At 41.4% G+C, this 19,503-nt stretch overlaps 1 pseudogene across 1 annotated transcript; it reads left to right on the forward strand.

Annotated features, from left to right (window-relative positions):
* Positions 1-11,656: 11,656 nt before the first annotated feature.
* Positions 11,657-12,173, forward strand: LOC307110171 (Golgi-associated plant pathogenesis-related protein 1-like; annotated as a pseudogene). Its single transcript has one exon. The product of its transcript is annotated as a Golgi-associated plant pathogenesis-related protein 1-like (transcript).
* The last annotated feature ends 7,330 nt before the right edge of the window (positions 12,174-19,503 follow it).

The raw sequence follows: 19,503 nt of genomic DNA on the forward strand, positions 1-19,503 counted from the left end.
TCAGGCTGGGATGATTAGGCATGCTGATTCACCTAATGGGTTCATGTGTGGGATGGGGAGGAAACCAGAGTCCTCAGAGAATGCCCACAGACAGTGGCCCTGATGTGAATTGTTTTCTTTGTCTGTGTCATCAACATAACAAAACCGGAGGCCTGGTGCACGAAAGTCATTCACAGGTAGGGCCCCTAGGCCTGGCCGGCTATCAGGGCCGATCTGTGGGGCAACCAGCAGGGCAATCGGGGCTGGGGGGGGGGGGGGGGGGGAAGCGGGTGCTGGCACCCGCCTTGGCTGGCCTGGGGCCTGAGGGCTGGGGGCAGCTCCTGAATTGAGCGTCTGCCCTCTGGTGGTCAGTGCACGTCATAGCTACCGGTCATTCCACTGTTCGTTTGATTTGCATATTAGGCTTTTATTATATAGGATGTTGAACAAGACAACATTATTTGAAGACGTGTTGTAAGTATAAGATAAAATGGGGAGAGAGAACTAGCACAAGGACACAACAACCTTGGACACCTCAACTCCAAAGCTCCCATTTGGAAGAGGTCCTTTCTCCAGTCTACATTGTACCAGGTCTTGGTTGGGGGCAGGAGGCAGTGGTTAGGGGGTGAAGGGCATTCCTTCTACTGGATGCAACCCAGGCACTTTCCCACTATGGGAACATCAAACCCTGTTCCTGTTCTTCCTCAGAGAATGCTGGGAAGTGTGGAGTAGCAGGTGAAAAAGAAAGACAAAATGGCCCGCTTTTGTATGCATCCCTTGCTTTACGACCCCTTTCTGAGTCACTTTCTTCAGTAAGACCCCTCTTCAGTAAGAGGGCAGAAGCTGCTACAGCCCTCATGCACTGGAATCTTGTTCCCAGACCATCTCTGCTGAGCACCCCTCCCGCTCCTCCTTCACCATGTTCCTGCCCACTCCTTTCCCTAACCCCCCAACTTACTCCCACCACAAAAATGAATGCTTTCTTTGGTACTACTGCCCACTGTCCCATCGCTTCTGCTATGGGGGACCCAGTTTTGGAGATTATTTTGGTGTCCAGGGCTGGTGTCTTTTGGATTGGATCACACTCCCCAACTCCAGCTCTGGTGACAGCTTGACTGTCCAGTCTCATCTCGCATCTCAAGGGGGCAGTATTCCTGCCAACAAAACCAATCACCCGTTTTTAATTTTCAATCCTTCCCTCTGTTCTTCTCACACCCATCCTCAGATTTACCCTCCTACAGAATCAGAAATCACATTAGTAGTACTTTTGCTACAAATTAACTAAACAGAAAAATCTGGAGGAAGAGAGAGGACCTCCTGGGAGGAGAGGCTGCTGATGGGCGTGGAGATGCTGGTGGGATGTCAGCATGGAGATTTCCATCAAACAACTGACTTGGAGTGTGTGAGAGAGGTCAGGGCTAGAGATAAGAACTTTGGAATCATTTTCCTGGAAGTGTTATTTGGACTTGTGGAAGTAGAAGAGTTTTCTAAGAAAAATTACAGAGGGAAATGGAAAGATTATGAAGAGTCTCTAACTTACCTACAATTAGGAGGTGACCGGGGAAATGGAGCTGGTGAAGAGACAGAGAAGCAGAAGCGAGGGTAGAATAGAAATAAAAAGAACTGTATCCCAGATGGACAATGTCAAATTCTGAGTTGCCATCCATATATTAATCCATAAATAACTACGGAGTTCTTACTCTGTCCTAGACATTGTGCTGGTCCTCGGGACTGACAAACTGAATGAAAAACAAAAAAGAAAAATGACTAGACTGTGTATAAAAATAAGGCTCTGTCCCATAATCTGTAGGAACCCAACCTACTATCTACAATAACAAGACCAAGAAGTCAAACTACTTATCTATAGCAACCAGTCCACGAAGCAAATAACTCCTCTAATAATCAGCCCCAAATGGCCAGGACTTGATTAAGAACGGCCAGCTTCTCCATTGTTGGCCCCCTGTTTCCAACTTAGGACCAACTGGAGAAAGGCAAATATTCATTTCTAACCAATCTCATGCAATACCTCATTTCTAGTTAGTCCACCTACAGCTTCCTCATGCTGACAGCCTCTGATGGGTGCACACCGGAAGCTTCCTCTTTTTTCCATTCATCTGCCTGCCCTGAGGCTGCCAACATTCAAGTGACAATGGATGGCTCCGTTGCAAGTTCTGAATAGCCTTTGCATGTTCTCATTTGGTTGGTCTTTATTTCCACAGGTATAATAATGAGCGAGATAAACATGGTTCCCGGCCCCAGAGAGCTTAATAGAGTAAAAGGGCACACAATGGAAATATAAGTAAATAATTAAAATTAAAATAGCTTCAAATGTGACAATTGTTAAGAGGGAGAAATATAAGGGCCTCAGAGAGGGGTGGGGGAAGTGGCTAATTTAGATGAGATAGATACTTCAAAGAAGTAGGCAGCGTGAGGGACCACTTTGAGGATCAGGGGCCATGTTTGTAGGGTAAATGGAAAGTGCTAGTGGAGGTAAAGTTAAAAGAGAAAAGAAGGGCTGACAGGATGAGTTCAAGATGGGTGGCTGATCAAGTGTAGGAACACAAAGATTGACCTTGGCAATGAGGAAAGATAAGAGGAGAAGAGGTGGGGGGGGGAAGCAATCTCAAAATTAAAATGCTTCCAATAGAAACCACTGAATCAACATTAGGGCTTTGCCACCTGCAGGGAGTTTGGGAGCTGAAACAACGGGGCTGGTGGGAGCATTCTGGCCCAAGTGTGTGGCCTGGGCAGCTGCTCCCCACCTTTGGCTTTCCAAATGCACAGCCCAGGCAGCTTGTCTATCCTGAGTTAAATGGTTAGTGTAAACTTCCCAAAGATCAAAATCGACCCAAGGGTGAGATAAAAAACACACACACACAGAGACAAGATTATTTTCAGGGCCAGTAGAGTTTAGGAAGAGAGAGGTTAAGACTTGGCACCAGCAATGAAAAAGCAAACATTTTAAATTCATCTCGGCCTTTTCTGAGCTCTGCGTCTGTCTACAGAGACAAGCTTCCAATCCCAAAGCAGCCACTGATGGTGAAGCTGCTAAGGTCACGCTCCATGACTCCAGCTTCAGAGAAGAAGAACCTAGACTTTATTGGGCTGTGCTTCCTTTAATTCAAAGGTGAGCTTTGGAAGGAAAGAGCAATTTTCCCTGGGGTGGATACTGGCACCTTAGCAGACAGCTCCAGGAAGGCAGATCACAGATGGGAACCAAGAGAGGCAGCCAGAAGGGGCCCATTTCTAACTTTCCATTAAATTTAGAGATTGCCCTCTGTAGACATAAATGTGTTTTGTTTTTTTTCTTTTCCCTCCAGGAGCATCAAAGTACACAAAGACACTAAAAGCTATATGTTGCTAAATTTTCATTTTAGGCAAGAGGTTCTTAACCCATTTTCTAAAACTAAGATAAGGATATTTGTCTTGCACATGATTTAATTTTTTTCAAGAACTGAAAAATTAATGATTTGTGAGAGTAATGAGTGAGATGAAAATGTGGCTGAATAGTTTCATGATTTTGGTAAGAACTTTTTATTTATCTTTTAAAATACATTTTATTGATTTTCTTACAGAGAGGAAGGGAGCGGGATAGAGAGTTTGAAACATTGATGAGAGAGAAACATCAATCAGATGCCTCCTGTACACCCCCTATTGGGGATGTGCCCGAAACCAAGGTACATGCCCTTGACCAGAATCGAACCTGGGACCCTTGAGTCCTCAGGCCGGCGCTCTATCCACTGAGCCAAACCAGTTAGGGTGGTAAGAATGTTTTAAAGTCAGTATTTTTATAAAGTAAAAACAAAAAACAAAAAAACATTTAGCAGTATTTTTTTAAAGCAAGAAATAAAACCAAGGAAAGGGGATTTTAAAAAATACTATAAACAAAGTTAAAAGACTTTAAAATAGGGGGAAATATCTCCAATACATACATATAGATGTTAATATTCTTAACACAAGATTTTAAAAAAATCAATAGTAAAAATATGACTGCCCCAATTGAAGTATGAGCAAAGGATTTACATAGGTAATAAAGTCTAAACTCCTTACCATGGCCTTATAGATTCCATTTATGTCACTGCCACTCTTCTGACCTCAGCTCCGAAGACTTTCCTTTCCTGCTTACCACTCTCCAGACATATGGGATTTCTTCTAGTTCTCAAATAAACTAAGCTCATTCCTGCCTTAGAACATTAGCATTTGCTGTTTCCTATGCCTGTGATGTTTTTGCCCCATATTTTTGCACAACTAGCTCTTTCTCATAATTTGGATGTTAATTCAAATATCACATCTTCAGAGTAGCCTTCTGCAATTACCCAATATAGAGAAGTTCTCATCCCAAGTTGTACTCCATGACATCATCTTGCCTTATTTTTTTATATCGTGTATTATCATCTGAAATTATGTGTGTATATGTGTATATCCTGCTCTATTTCCTCCCATTCCCATTAGAAAGCAAGTTTCAAGAAGGAAGAGACTCATATCTCTTATTTATTGCTCTATCCCCAGCACATAGAACACATCCTGATGCACAGCAGGAGCTCAAATGAATAAAGAAAATTGAGAAAATATGATCAATAAATGTAAACAAAGGTTTGATTCCATGGTTAAGAAAAATGGAAATTAAAACAATGAGGAACTTTTTTAACCAATTAGATTGGCAATGATAAAAGAATATGCTGGTGGGGATGTAAATTGGTCCACAGTTTGTAAAGGTAAATTGGAAATATGTGTCAAAATTTAAATTTTTCAAATTTTTTAAACTCACAATTCTATTTCTATAAACAGACCTAAGAAAACATCACTTCTACTTCAGATCAAAATGATAAACTCAGAGATCCAAGAATCTCAATGAATTCCCAGCACAAGAAACATGAAGACAACACCAAAACAAATCATAATAAAATTACTCAAAATCTTGGATAAAGAGAAAAATGTTAAAGCAGCCAGAGGAAAAAGGATTCAGTATATTCAGAGGCACAAAATTAAGGATGACAGCATATTTCTCACAGGAAACAATGTAAGTGAGGTAAGAGTGGAACAACATCCTTAAAATACTAAAAAAAAAAAAAAAAAAATGTCATCCTATAATTATATATATGGAAAATATATCTGTTTTGGGATAAATTGTGCCCCACCAACCACCAAATTCATATGTTGAAGCCCTAACCTCCCAGTAGTTCATAATATGAATGTATTTGGAGAAATGGCTCTGAAGAAGCCATTAAGATAAAATGAGGTCACATGGGGGGACACTAATCAAGTATGACTGATATCCTCATAAGAAGAAGAGATTAGAACACAGGTACAGTTTGAGGAATGACTATATGAAGACATAGTGAGAAGGAGGCCATCTACAAACCAAAGAGAGAGGCCTCAGAAGAAACCTAACCTTCCAACACCTTGATCTTGGACTTCTAGCCTTATGAAATGAGGCAAAATAAATGTCTGTTGTTTAAGACATTTAGTATGTGGTACTTTGTTAAGGCAGCCCTAGAAAACTAATACAATCTCTTTTACAAATGAAGACAATGCCCAGCCGGTGTAGCTCACTGTTTGCGCACTGACCCAGGAACCAAGAGACCACCAGTTCAATTCCTGGTCAGGGCACATGCCCAGGTTACAAGCTTGATCCCCAGGTGGGGGACATGCAGGAGGCAGCTGATTGATGATGCTTCTCTCTCATTGATGTTTCTATCTCTCTATCCCTCTCCCTTCCACTCTTTCTAAAAAATCAATAAAATAAAATAAAGAATTTTTAAATGAAGACAAAGTAAATATTTTCTTTTAGATATACAAAAGTGTGAAAGAATTCATAACTTGCAGACCTGCACAATAAGAAATGTTAAACAGGCCAGGGTGGGGGGAAGAGGGAAGCGGGCTGGAAGAGGTTAATGGGGAGAAAAGGAGGACCTATGTAATAGTTTCAACAATAAAGGTTTAAAATAAATATATAAATATATAAATATATAAATATATAAATAAATATTAAACAGGTAGAAGGAAAAATGATAGATTGAAATGTTGATCCAAACAGAGTAATAAGGAAGATTGGAAAGATTAACTGCATGAGTAGATATAAAAAAAGCTTTAAACATTATTTAAATGTCTTTTAAAAATTATTGACTATTTAAACAAAGTAATAACAGTGTAGGGTGGGTTTATAACATATGTAAAAGTAACATGTATGACAATAATAGTATAAATGGGGGGAGGGAAGGCCTATTAGAAAAGAAGAAAAGTCTCAAATCAGTGACTTCAGCTTCTGCTTTAAGAAATTATTTTTAGGCCTTGAAGACACCATCGCCCTGGAGCCACCTGTGTCCTGCCATAGTGAACTCTACTATATTCTTCAACATCAATGTCAGTGGCAAGCCCTTGGACCGCCTCTCCTTTGAGAATTTTTTTTCAAAACTCCAAAGACAACAGAAAACTTTTGTGCTCTGAGCACTAGGGAGAAAGAATTTGGTTATAAAGATTCCTGCTTTCGCCCTACCTGGTTTGACTCAGTGGATAGAGCATTGGCCTGCGGGCTGAAGGGTCCCGGGTTCGATTCTGGTCAAGGGCACATGCCCAGGTTGCAGGCTCGATTCCCAGTAGGGGGCATGTAGGAGGCAGCCAATCAATGATTTTTCTCTCATCATTGATGTTTCTATCTCTCTCTCCCTCTCCCTTCCTCTCTGAAATAATAATAAATAAATAAATCCCTTGAAAGACACAAATTATCAAAATTCAAGGAGAAAAAGATAATCTGAGTAGCCCTATATCTATTAAAAAATAAATTTGTAGTTAAAAAAACATCCCCACAAAGGATACTTTAGGTCCAAATAGTTTCACTGATGAAAAGTTTAAAGAAGAAATAACATCAACTCTACACAAACTCTTTCAGAAACTTGAAGATGCAGGGACATTTAGAACAGCTTGGCCTCACAGATGTCCAGTAGTAGGCAGCAAAACACATGTACGTGGAGCAAGAGGGTGCCATGAAAATAAATGAAGACCACCTAAATGAGAAGGAAAAACCAGAAACTATTTAGAGCTTGCTATAACAAGAGAATCAGCCACCATCACTTGCCATTTGGCAGAGATTCAAAGGCAAGCAGGGAGTAGAAAAGTTTTATAATTAAAAAAAAAAAAAAGTGTGGGGATAGCTTCAGGCATGCTCTGATTAGAGTTTCTTGGCTGGGGAAGCTGGAAACCAGATAATTGAAATGGAGCATATATTAGGTAATTGATTTGGGAGAGCACATTTGACTCATTGTGTTTGGTTCTGAGTTGAAAGTAGGGGCAAAAAATAAGGAAGCCGGCAGTCACTGTCCAAGTCCTGACCATTCCGGGACAATTGCTGCAGAGATTGTATTTCGATCGCTGGACTGGTTTTGAAGAGTTCTCCTATAATATATGGTCTGGCCATTGTGTGTGTAGTCAGTCTCTCTGTGCTTAACCACCTTGCTTGGTCTGTCCTTCCTGCGCTATTCTGGGGCCACCCACAGGAGGCAGGATTTATGTCCCCACATCCTAGACCAGTGGTCGGCAAACTCATTAGCCAACAGAGCCAAATATCAACAGTACAACGATTGAAATTTCTTTGGAGAGCCGAAAACCGACTTCTGCGCATGGGCCACGAAGTTTCAATCACACTGTACGTGCGCGCCCGCACGTGGTATTTTGTGGAAGAGCCACACTCAAGGGGCCAAAGAGCCGCAGGTGGCTCGAGAGCCGCAGTTTGCCGACCACTGTCCTAGACCTTCATGGAGGACTCCCATGATCAGCTTTGTATGGTTATTTATTGCTACATAATCAATTACCCCCCACATTTAGTGACTTTAAGACAGCATTTAGTGTCACAGTTCCTGTGGGTTGGTCCAATTCAACACTGTCACTTCCACGCCCATGCCTTCCGGCTTCCAGCATGGGGATGCTTCCTTGGTGGCCGGCGGCCTTTGCCTTGCCTCTGTGCTCCAGTTCCTCACTCATTTTGAACTGCCTCAGGCAGGACGGGGAAGAAGAGGGGGGAGGGAAGGAGAAGGGAAAGGGGAGGGGAGGGGAGGGGAGGGGAGGGGAGGAGAGGGGAGGGAAGGGAAGGGGAGGGGAGGGGAGGAAAGAAAATACTTTTTGAGCACTTGTATATGTCAGGAGTGTCCTAAATGTTTTCTCCATGTTAGCTCATAAAGGTCCTCCTTAGCCTGTGTCTGCTTTAGGCAATCCTCCCCGCCACGTTCACACACACACCAGGCCAGTAAACTCAAGTTGCCCCCACCTACTCGGGATCCACAGAGGAGGTCGTTTGGAGTCTAAGGGAGCCTGCACAGTGCACACTTTTGCTGGTACATGATTATTATTCATAAATAACTTCTAGAATGCAAGCTGATTGACCCATACACCATTGCTAGCTCCTGGGCCTTCCATTTTTTATCTGTAAAAACTGAGAGTGGAAAAGCAAACATTGTGTTGGGTTTACAGACGCTTGAATTTTCTATTTCTTAGATAGCCACAAAGCATTTGGGAATATGCTATGAAAAGTCTCAGGTCCACCTTAAAGAAGGAAACTTTTACAAAATAAAAAGTGTTTATTAACACTTTTTATTAACAAATCCTTCTCATGATACAATCTTCTGCAACATACCAGCAAGCCCACACTTTCCCTGATCCAACCACAAATACAGCCCCATCCCATAGCAAACCCAAGGGGCCAACACGGAGACTTCTGATAGTTTGGCTGTTGAAGGGTTTTTTGTCTGCTTTCCAGAGTATTCAGATAAATGCTTTGCGTCTCCAACTATCCCAACTTCCTGGCATCTACCAGAGTAAATTCAACACTGGAAACAATTTCCTACCAGGAAGGCCATAAAACACTGCCAATAAGAGGAAATACAGAATGTAACAAAGCAAGGTAATTACATAAACAACTTTAAGAGCTGTTTGGCCTTGGGGAAAATGTGACTGACTCATCCAATCTACAACATCACTTGTTATAATACAGAACACAAGCAGAGAGTAATATTGTTCTAAATCCCCCCCCCTTATTTTTTTTTTTCCTTTAGGACCATATAAACCTCTTGTGTTGGGAATAAGCTTTTGTAAAGATAATGTGGAATGACATCAGAGGAATAGTGGCGTGAGTGACCCCCCTAATTTCTCCCCTTGGTGTTTCAATTATTTGAACAGCTATAATTTTAAAAAAAGGATTCCCTGCTGAACGAATTGAAACATCTAAAGGTGGGCAAATGGTAACAAACCAGGGAGGCGAGAAGGAAGAAGAGCTCAAAGGAGCCATAGATTCAGCCCTGCAACCTGGAGAGGGGATGAATCAGGTTGTAGATGGCACTCCCTTCAGCCGAGAAGAGCAAGGAGATTTAGTGAGCATTACGGCAGGAGTGAGCGGTACAAGCTGTGGCTGAGCCCAGTGACCAGGGCAGGGATGAAGCACAGAGAGGCGGCCATGGTTGTCTGGCAATCAGCATGTCAGAGAGAGACACAAAGCCCTAGAGCCTGGCTGCCTCCCCTCAATCTCCCTGAGCTCGCCTCTCCTCACCCTTCAGATAGGGTTGCAGAACACATTATCTGCAAACCTGAGAATTGTTACAGAAACACCTTTTCCCTGAGTAAAGGGCACACTCTATGACTAATCCCAGGGTTGGGTAGAGGTACAGGGGGAATGCCATGGAGGTCCACCAGTCGACATTGCTGTGAGGGCAAAGCAACAAAGGAGGCAGCCAGGTTCCCTCAGCTCACCCCACCCCCACACATCAAGGCTACACTGCCAGCTGCTTGGGACAGCACTGGGGTTTCACAGATTTGGAGGCCCGTCACTCACCACATTCCCCTGCAGCGTTGATTTCCTCGGAGCAGAATGACTGGATCACAGGGGAGGTGCCCACCTTCCCAGGGAAGACAGGGCATTCTCCACCTGCGGAGATCTGAAAAGCCAGAGAAGTCAAGAGAGCTAAAACCCTTATAATTTAGTGCCACCTTCTGGAAAACTATCAAAAGACTTCTTATCACTCTATTAGAGAAGTACCTCTCATACATAGATGCCTAGACAGACAAAGAATCTATCAAATAGCATGAATAACCAAGGTAATGAGGCAGCTCAGGAAAAAAGAGAAAAATATCCATAAAATGAACTTAAAGACATGGAAATATGTGACTTAAAACAGAGAATTAAAGATTGCAGTTCCCAAAAAAAAAACAAAAAAAAAACACAACTCAATGAGATGCAAGAAAACATATAGACCATTTAATGAACTCAGAAACCAAATCAATGAACAAAACGAGTACTTTACCAAAGAGATTGGAATGTTTAAAAAGAACCAAATAGAAATTCTGGAGATAAAGAACCAATAAAAGGAATCAATAATAAACTAATGAGCATAGGAAATAGAGCTAACCAGATGGAGGAACGAATTAGTTATATTGAAGATAGAAATATGAAAATGATGCAGAGGGAAGAAGAGAGCATAAGAGAGAGAGAGAGAGAGAGAGATAGATAGAGAGAGAGAGAGAGAGAGAGAGAGAGAGAGAGAACTGTCTGATTCCATCCAGAAAGATCAGTATAAGAATAATAGGCATACCAGAAAAAGAGGAGGAAAAAGAAATGGAAAGCTTATTCAAGCAAATAGTTGATGAGAACTTCCCAAACCTATAGAAGAGCAAGATCCTCAATTCCAAGAAGCAAACAAAACACCTTATTACCTCAACCCAAAAATGCCTTCTCTAAGGCACATAGTATTCAAACAGTCAAAAATTAATAACAGAATTCTCAAGGCAGCCAGGGAAAAAAAGAAAATAATCTATAAAATAAAGCCCCTAAAATAGGTTATCATCAAACTTCTCAGCAGAAACTCTACAAGCTAGAATAGAATATTCAAATTACTGAAAGAAAGAAATTATCAGCCAGGAAGACTATATCCTTTAGATATGAAGGAGGAATAAAGACTTTTCCACATATACAGAATTTTAGGCAATTTATTGCCAGAAAATCTCCATTGCAAGAAATACTAAAGGGGGTTACTTTACCTGAAACAAAGAATAAAAGGTCACAAAACTACAAGTAAGATCATCAACAAACTTACAGCATAAACAGGGATAATTTTTGACAACAAAAACATAAAGGGGTGGGGTAAAGTTCTGAATTTGCAAATGAGGATGGAGATCAGATGCATTCAAAAGAAAAAGGACTACTGTATATATGAAACATTCTTTTTTCATAAACCTAATGATAAACACACACACACACACATGCATAAAAACACAAAACACTGAGACACATAGCATACAAAAAAAGAAAACCAAAAAAAAGTATGGAATACCACCAAACAAAAACGACAGACAGAAACACAAAAGAAAAGAACCACAAAGCTACCAGAAAACAAAAAATAAAATGGCTTAAAAAAATACCTAAGCCCTAGCTGGTTTGGCTCAGTGGATAGAGCCTCAGCCTGAGGACTGAAGAGTCCTGAGTTCAATTCCATTCTAGAGCACATGCCTGGGTTGTGGGCTCGATCCCAGTAGGGAGCGTGCAGGAGGTAGCCAATCAATGTTTCTCATTGATGTTTCTATCTCTCTCTCCCTCTCCCTTCCTCTCTGAAATCAATATATATATATTTTAAAATCCTCATACATCAATAATTACTGTAGAGAGGCAGCGGGAGCCCAGGAGCATGCCAAGCCGGCCATGGGCAAGTCAGCTTCCAAACAGTTTAATAACAGCGCCTGATGGCCCACAACGAGTACCAGCAGCAGCACGGCGTCCCTCCACTGAAGCTCTGCAAGAAGTGCAACTGGGAGGCTCAGCAGTATTCGGAGGCGCTGGCCAGCACGAGGATCCTCAAGCACAGCCCGGAGTCCAGTCGGGGCCAGTGAGGGGAGAAGGGGGGAACCTGGCCTGGGCATCCTCCGATCAGCCAGGAAAGAAGGTGGCTGATAGATGGTACAGTGAAATTAAGAACTACAACTTCCAGCGACCTGGCTTCACCTCTAGGACTGGACACTTCACGGCCATGGTATGGAAGAATACAAAGAAGATGGGTGTGGGAAAGGCATCTGCAAGTGATGGGCCCTCCTTTGTGGTGGCTAGATACTTCCCAGGGCTTGTTGTCATCCAGGGCTTCTTTGAAGAAAATGTCCTGCTTCCAAAGAAGTCACTTGCCAAATGTAATGGGCAGGCAGCAGACTTAAGAACATGGATCTGAAGTGCCTAGAACAGTAGTCAGCAAACTCATTAGTCAACAGAGCCAAATATCAACAGTACAACAATTAAAATTTCTTTTGAGAGCCAAATTTTTTAAACTTAAACTATATAGGTAGGTACATTGTTATTAACTTAATTAGGGTACTCCTAAGCTGGCCTTTGCTAAAAACTCAAGGGGCCAAAGAGCCGCATGTGGCTCGCGAGCCGCAGTTTGCCAACCACTGGCCTAGAACAACAAAAACTCAGCTGTGTGTCTGTCTTTGTGGGTATATGTGCTTGTGTGTGTGATGCTTGTGCATGTCTCTTGCACACACCCTTTGATACACTGTTGTGCATGAACTGAGCTGATTCTTATCAAAGGATTGAGCCAATGAAGCCTTTACTCTGATGGTTAGACCACAATTATTTGGACTTTGGGGGGAAATCAAGTTTTAAACTTTTGGGGGTTATTTTTAAAGTAAACTTCTTTTGTACCTTTCTTAATAATAATAATAATAATAATAATAATTACTCTAAATGTAAATGGATTGAATTCACCAGTAAACAGTCACAGATTAGCAGATTGGCAAAAAAAAAAAAAACCTCAATCATATGTTGCCTTCAGACACACCTAAGCTGCAAAGACAAAGACAGACTCAAAGTGAAAGGTGGAAAATGATTCTCCAAGCAAACAGCATCCACAGGAAAACAGGTGTAGCCATACTTATATCTGACAAAGTATATTTCAAGTTAACAAAGGTAACAAAGGAAAAAAATGGACATTTTATGATAAAGAGGAGACTACATCAAGAAGACTTAACACTTCTCAATATATATGTACCCAATCAGGGAGCACTGAAATATGTAAAGCAGACTTAAGGGAGAACTGACAAAACACAGTCATAGTAGGAGACCTAAATACTCTATTGACACCTCTAAATAGATCATCCAAACAGAAAATCAATAAAGAAATATTGGCCTTAAATGACACATAGATCAAATAGACATAGTTGACAGAGTCTTTCATCCCAGAACATAAGATTATACATTCTTCTCCAGTGCACATGGAACGTTCTGGACACACCATATGTTGGGTCACAAAACTAGCCTCAAATTTAAGAAGATTGAAATCATACCATACTTATGGGATGGCCCTGACCGGTTTGGCTCAGTGGATGGAGCGTCGGCCTGCGGACTGAAGGGTCCCAGGTTCGATTCCAGTCAAGGGCATGTACCTTGGTTGTGGGCACATCCCCAGTGGGAGGTGTGCAGGAGGCAGCTGATCGATGTTTCTAACTCTCTTTCCCTCTCCCTTCCTCTCTGTAAAAAAATCAATAAAATATTTTTTAAAAAACTTATGGGATGCAGCAAAAGAGAGAAGTTTATGTCATTGCCGGCCTATCTCAAGAAACAAGAAAAATCTCAGGTAAACAACCTAACATTAATCTTAAAGAACTAGAAAATGAAGGACAAAAGCAGCCCAAGGTCAGCAGAAAAAAGGAAACAGTCAATACTAGAGCAGAACTGAATGAAATAGTGAACGAAAAGATTATACAAAAAATTAATGCAATGAAGAGCTGGTTCTTTGAAAGATTAATAAAATTGACAACCTTTTGGATAGACTCACTAAGGAAAAAAGAGAAAAGATGCATATAAACAAAATTAGAAATCAGAGAGAAGTCACCACAGACATCACAGAAATGCAAAGGATCGTATTAGAATACTATGAAAGACTATAAGCCACCAAATAACCTAGAAAAAATGGATAAGTTCTTAGAAATATATAACCTTCCCAGACTGAATCATGAAAAATTGGAAAATCTAAATAGATTGATCAACAGTGAGGATATTGAAACAACCATCAAAAACCTCCCCTTCGCCGAAACCGTTTTTGGCTCAGTGGATAGAGCATTGGCCTTCGGACTGAAAGGTCCCAGGTTTGATTCCGGTCAAGGGCGTGTACCTTGGTTGAGGGCACATCCCTGGTAGCAGGTGTGCAGGAGGCAGCTGGTCGATGTTTCTCTCTCATTGATGTTTCTAGCTCTCTATCTCTCTCCCTTCCTCTCTGTAAAAAATCAATAAAATATATTAAAAAAATAATAATAAACTCCCCTACTCCTACCCCCAAAAAAGTTCAGGGCCATTAGTGAATTCTACCAAACATTCAAAGATTTGATACCAATTCTTCTCAAATTTCTAAAATATTGAAGAAGAGGCAATATTTCCTAACATATTTTATGAAGCCAACATAAACCTGGTACCAAAACCTCTCAAGGATAACACAAAAAGAAAGAAAAATTTTTTATCTGATGAATACAGATGTAAAAACCTAAACAAGCCCTAACCAGTTTGGCTCAGTGGATAGAGCGTCGGCCTGCGGACTGGAAGGTCCCAGGTTCGATTCTGGTCAAGGGCATGTACCTTGGTTGCGGGCACATCCCCGGTGGGAGGTGTGCAGGAGGCAGCTGATTGATGTTTCTCTCTCATTGATGTTTCTAACTCTCTGTCTTTCCCCCTTCCTCTCTGTAAAAAAAAAAATCAATAAAATATATTTTTAAAAAAATAATAAATAAATAAATAAAAACCTAAACAAAATACTAGCAAATCGAATACAACAACACATTTTAAAAATAATACATTACTATCAAGTGGGGTTCATTCCAGGGGCACAATGATGGTTCAACATATGCAAATCGATCAATATAATATACCACATTAACAAAACAAAGAATAATAAATGCAGAAAAAAGCATTTGATAAGATACAACATTCATTTATGATTAAAACACTCAATAAAATAAAGGCCATGTGTGACAAACTCTGTTAATATCATACTCAATGGTGAAAAACTGAAAGCTTTTCCTCTAAAATCAGGAACAAGACAAGGATGTCCACTCTCACCACTCTAATTCAACACTAGAGGCTCAGTGCACAAATTCATGCACGGGTCCAGCTGGCCTGCCCCGATCAGGGTGGGGGCGGCCAATTGAGGTCAGGCCGGCTGGGAAGAGGGGCCGCAGGCGGTTAGCGGGCCAGCCCCACCCCCTGGTCAAACTCCTAGGACCTAGTAGAACTCCCAGTCGAGGGGACAATTTGCATATTAGCCTTTTATTATATAAGATAGTACTGGAAGTCCTAGCCAGGGCAATTAAGCAAGAGAAAGAAATAAAAGGGATCCAAATTGGAAAGGAAGAAGTAAAAGTGTCACTTTTTTGCAGATGACGTGATTCTTTATATAGAAAATCCTAAAAAAAAAACCACTAAAAATTACTAGAAACAATAAACAAATAGAGTAAAGTTGCAGGATACAAAATCAATATACAAAAACCCACTCATTCTGTATACCAAAAATGAAATTTCAGAAAAAGGTATTTGCTTTTGTAAAAAGAACCCTTGAGCTGGAGGCATAATTACTAACATGAGACCCTATGAAGTTCTAATGTTTCCAACGCATAATAGCACGCATAAACATGCCCATGAGTGAGACAAAAAGAGCTCCATTCCTTTCTCCTGTGGTCAACCAGGCGGAGTTGACTGCTCAGGAGAGGGTCATACAATAGAGGAGAGATGGTTTTTCTCCTGATGTGGGAGCAAGTTTTTGAAAAAAAAAAAAAAAAGGATAATAGCTCCTAAGTGCTAAGAGCTAGTTTTAAGAGCTAAGATAATATAAGGAGGGCAGTGTCCATCCACATCCAAGGCAGCCTCCGAATGGAATTTAAGCCCCCTGGGACCCACAGTGTGCTCCAAGGCAATGACTTTCAAATGTGTGATCAGTTTGTTTGAACCACACACCAAAACAAAAGCCTCAGGATGAGAGTAAAGAATGCAAAGAATCAAGTCTCAAAGGAAGTTGTGGAAATGACTAGTGAGTGAGTGCATGAAAGGAGAGAGCCTTGGTCCATTGATGTGAATCCATTTCATCCTTCCTTTCTGAGCGAGGTGGGGAATCTCACAGGAAATAAGAGCTGCCATTTACAGAACAATTACCAACGTGTAAGCACATTACATGCATTCATTGGTTAATCCTTACAACCGCCTCATTTTACAGATAATGAAATGGAGGCTCAGAGTTCATCTAGTTGCCCAAGAACACTCACGGCCGAAATGGACTTGCACCCCAGTCTGTCTAGTCCTCATAGAGCTAGACATTAACCACTGCACCCTCCTGCCCCACCTGGCTTCAAAGTCTCAGGATGAGACAAATACCCAGCAAGAGACTCCTCACTGAGCCCCACTCCCCAGATGAGCACCTCCAGGAAGAGCGATCTCTCAGCGTTCCTGAGGAAATAGTCCCTGTTTTAAAGCCTCACACTGGGACTGCTCGGAGAGCTTCTCCCTTCTTTCAAAAGCTCATTGCTTCTTATTATCATTTAAACTCATTGCTTCTTATGTGGTTTATTCAGAAAGACGTAGAATAATTTGAAATTAAAGTGTTATTCATCAAAAACAGCTCCGCGATCCTTTGGACTCATCATCGGCAGGAGTGATTCATTCTGACTTCCAAGAGCATGCTCCAGCTAGTAAAAATAAAACGGGAGTGGGTAGCAAGATAAAAATTATTCCTTGCCAAGGCACTGGGGCTCAAAAATCGTTTTTCCTTGAATAGAATAGAAAGAAAAAAAATCTAGCATGCTTTCTAAGCTACCAGTTCACTCTTCGCATTATTTTAAACTGCTGTACTTTTTTTCCCCTCATGCTGAAGTTTGAGGGCAACCTTCAATCCTACACATCCCCAGATCTATTTCTAGCACCATGTGGTTCCAATGACAAATATTCACCAAACAATATATCCTGAATTTTCAGTATTTTACCTTCAAAAGAAGAAAAGGACAAGCTGTTCAGGTCTCACTGACACAGGACAGCGGATCCTTGACATTTTCAAGGGTATTCCCAGGACTTTGACAAACCCTTCAGAAGGACAGATGCTTATACTGGCACCTAATTGCCCTCCAAATCACATTTTAGTCAAAAGTCATGTGTTTCCTATAGACAGCCTCGCAATCTAAGTTAATTAAGTTTCCATTTTTCCACTCAAGTTTTATCTTCTACTTAATAAACAAATTAGGGCCGACTGGATACTCATTGCAATAAGTGCCTAAAATTCCCTTTACCATTTTTTTTCTGTATGAATTGGTCTTGTTCACATTAAAATCTTGAGTCCTTTTTAATATGCCCCTCTTTAATATAACCTGAGCTTCTAATCTCTGAGCAATCATAGTTACTTCCCTTTAGAAGTAAGTGTAGAAAGCTACTTTGATCATTTTCATAAGGAGTAGTTAAAATAAGTGGTATAAATGTAACAGAACAAGAAAAGAAAGTTTGAGCAAATTATTTATGATACCTGTTATGGATTGAATTGTGTCCCCCCAAATTCATATGTTGAAGCTCCAACCCCAAATGGGACTGTATTTGGAGATAGAGCCCTTAGGAAGACAATTAGGTCAAATGAAGTTGTAAGGGTTGGGTGCTAATCCATAAGGGTTGGTGTCCATATAAGCAGAGGAAGAGACATCAGAGAACTCCTCTCTTTCTCTTTCTCTCTCTCTCCACCCTCCACCTCTACCTCATGTATACAGAAGAATGATCATGTGCCAGAAAGGGGGGCTGCATTAGAAACTAACCCTGATAGCACCTTGATCTTGGAGTTGTAGCCTCCAGAACTATCTATACTAATAAAAGGGTAATATGCTAATTAGACTGGACATCTTCCGGATGACCTTCCAGACGTCCTTCTGGACAAAGCCATGGTGGCAGGGCCAAGGCAGAGGCAGTTAGGGGTGATCAGGCTGGCAGGGGAGAGCAGTTAAGGGGATTAGGCTGGCAGGGGACAGCAGTTAGAGGGATCAGGCCAGCAGGGGAGAGCAGTTAGGAAGATCGGGCAGGCAGGCAGAGGCAGTTAGGGGCAATCGGGCAGGCAGGCAGGTCAGCAGTTAGGAGCCAGCGGTCCAAGATTGCGAGAGGGATGTCCGATTGGCAGTTTAGGCCTGATCCCCAACTGGCAGTCAGACATCCCCTGAGGGGTCCTGGATTGGAGAGGGTGCAGGCCGGGCTAAAGGACACTGCCCCAACCCCCCCGTGCATGAATTTTATGCACCAGGCCTCCAGTCAGAAAATAAATGTCTGTTGTTTAATCCACCCTGCCTGTGGTATTTTTTTGTGGCAGCCCTAGCAGACTAATACTGTACCACTATAGATGGATTTTAAATGATTATGTAAACAACAAATGTAGGGTTTCCTGGTACAGTGCAAGGAGGCTCCAAATTCATTTAGCACCCACAAGAGTACCATAGCTAGGTATTAAACCATTCTGTAAGTCTGCCTCCTCCTTGAGCCATTACTTTGGGCCTTAAAGATGGCTGCTAGCAAATTCTTGGCAAGACTCAGAGCTGCATAGAATAGTGGTCAAAAGCATGACCATTGGGACTAGGAAGACTTGGGTTTGACATCCAGTACAGACTGTTTACCAATTGTGTAAACTTGGAAAGGTCATGTCAGCCACACTTTGAGTCTGTTTCCTCATTTATAAAAGAGATAGTAACACTTCATAGTTCAGTCTTTGCAGTGAGAATTCATTACTATATTTCTAGCACTTAGAATGCCTGGATCAATAAATATTTATTCAACATTTTCTGAATGTTTTCATTTGTCCATAATATAACAATTTTCTTTGGAGTATTACTAATGTCTGAAACGAATACATCATTTTTGGTGTATGGTGACTCTTAAGTAAGCTTTTAATTTTAAATTGACTAAATTGCATACCATTCTCAGGTAGTTAATGCATAATAGAAGCTAAACTTTCTCTTAAAGGTATTTTTATTGATTTCAGATAAGAAGGGAGAGGGAAAGAGAGCTAGCAACATCAATGATAAGAGAGAATCATCGATCGGCAGCCTCCTGCATGCCCCCTACTGGGGATCGAGCCCACAACCGGGCATGTGTCCTTGACCAGAATCAAACCTGGGACCTTTCAGTCCGCAGGCCAATGCTCTAGCCACTGAGTTGAACCGGCTAGCTGGGACGAAGCTAACCTTTAAAAAATATTTTAAGAAATCCTTATGCAAAATGAATTACTGGACTTTTGTTCAGAATGCACGACTGGGCTGATGCAGGGTGCTCCATGACTACAAACATAGAAATGCTTAATACTAAGAAGTGGAAAAATCTAAATTCCGTAAACAAGGAGTAAACTAACAGTTAATCTGGTAAGTAGGAGTCGATATCAGAATTGCCGGTGGGGATATCAGGACTGAATATCCATTTCTGATGCTAAGAGTATACTGCCTCTGGGAATAGGAAGCCCATTCATAGGGGGAGGGAGTCAAAGATGGAACTGCCTGCCTAAAGCTGGA

The sequence above is a fragment of the Cnephaeus nilssonii genome, assembly GCF_951640355.1.
Source record: "Cnephaeus nilssonii genome assembly, chromosome: 13".
Lineage (NCBI taxonomy): Eukaryota > Metazoa > Chordata > Mammalia > Chiroptera > Vespertilionidae > Cnephaeus > Cnephaeus nilssonii.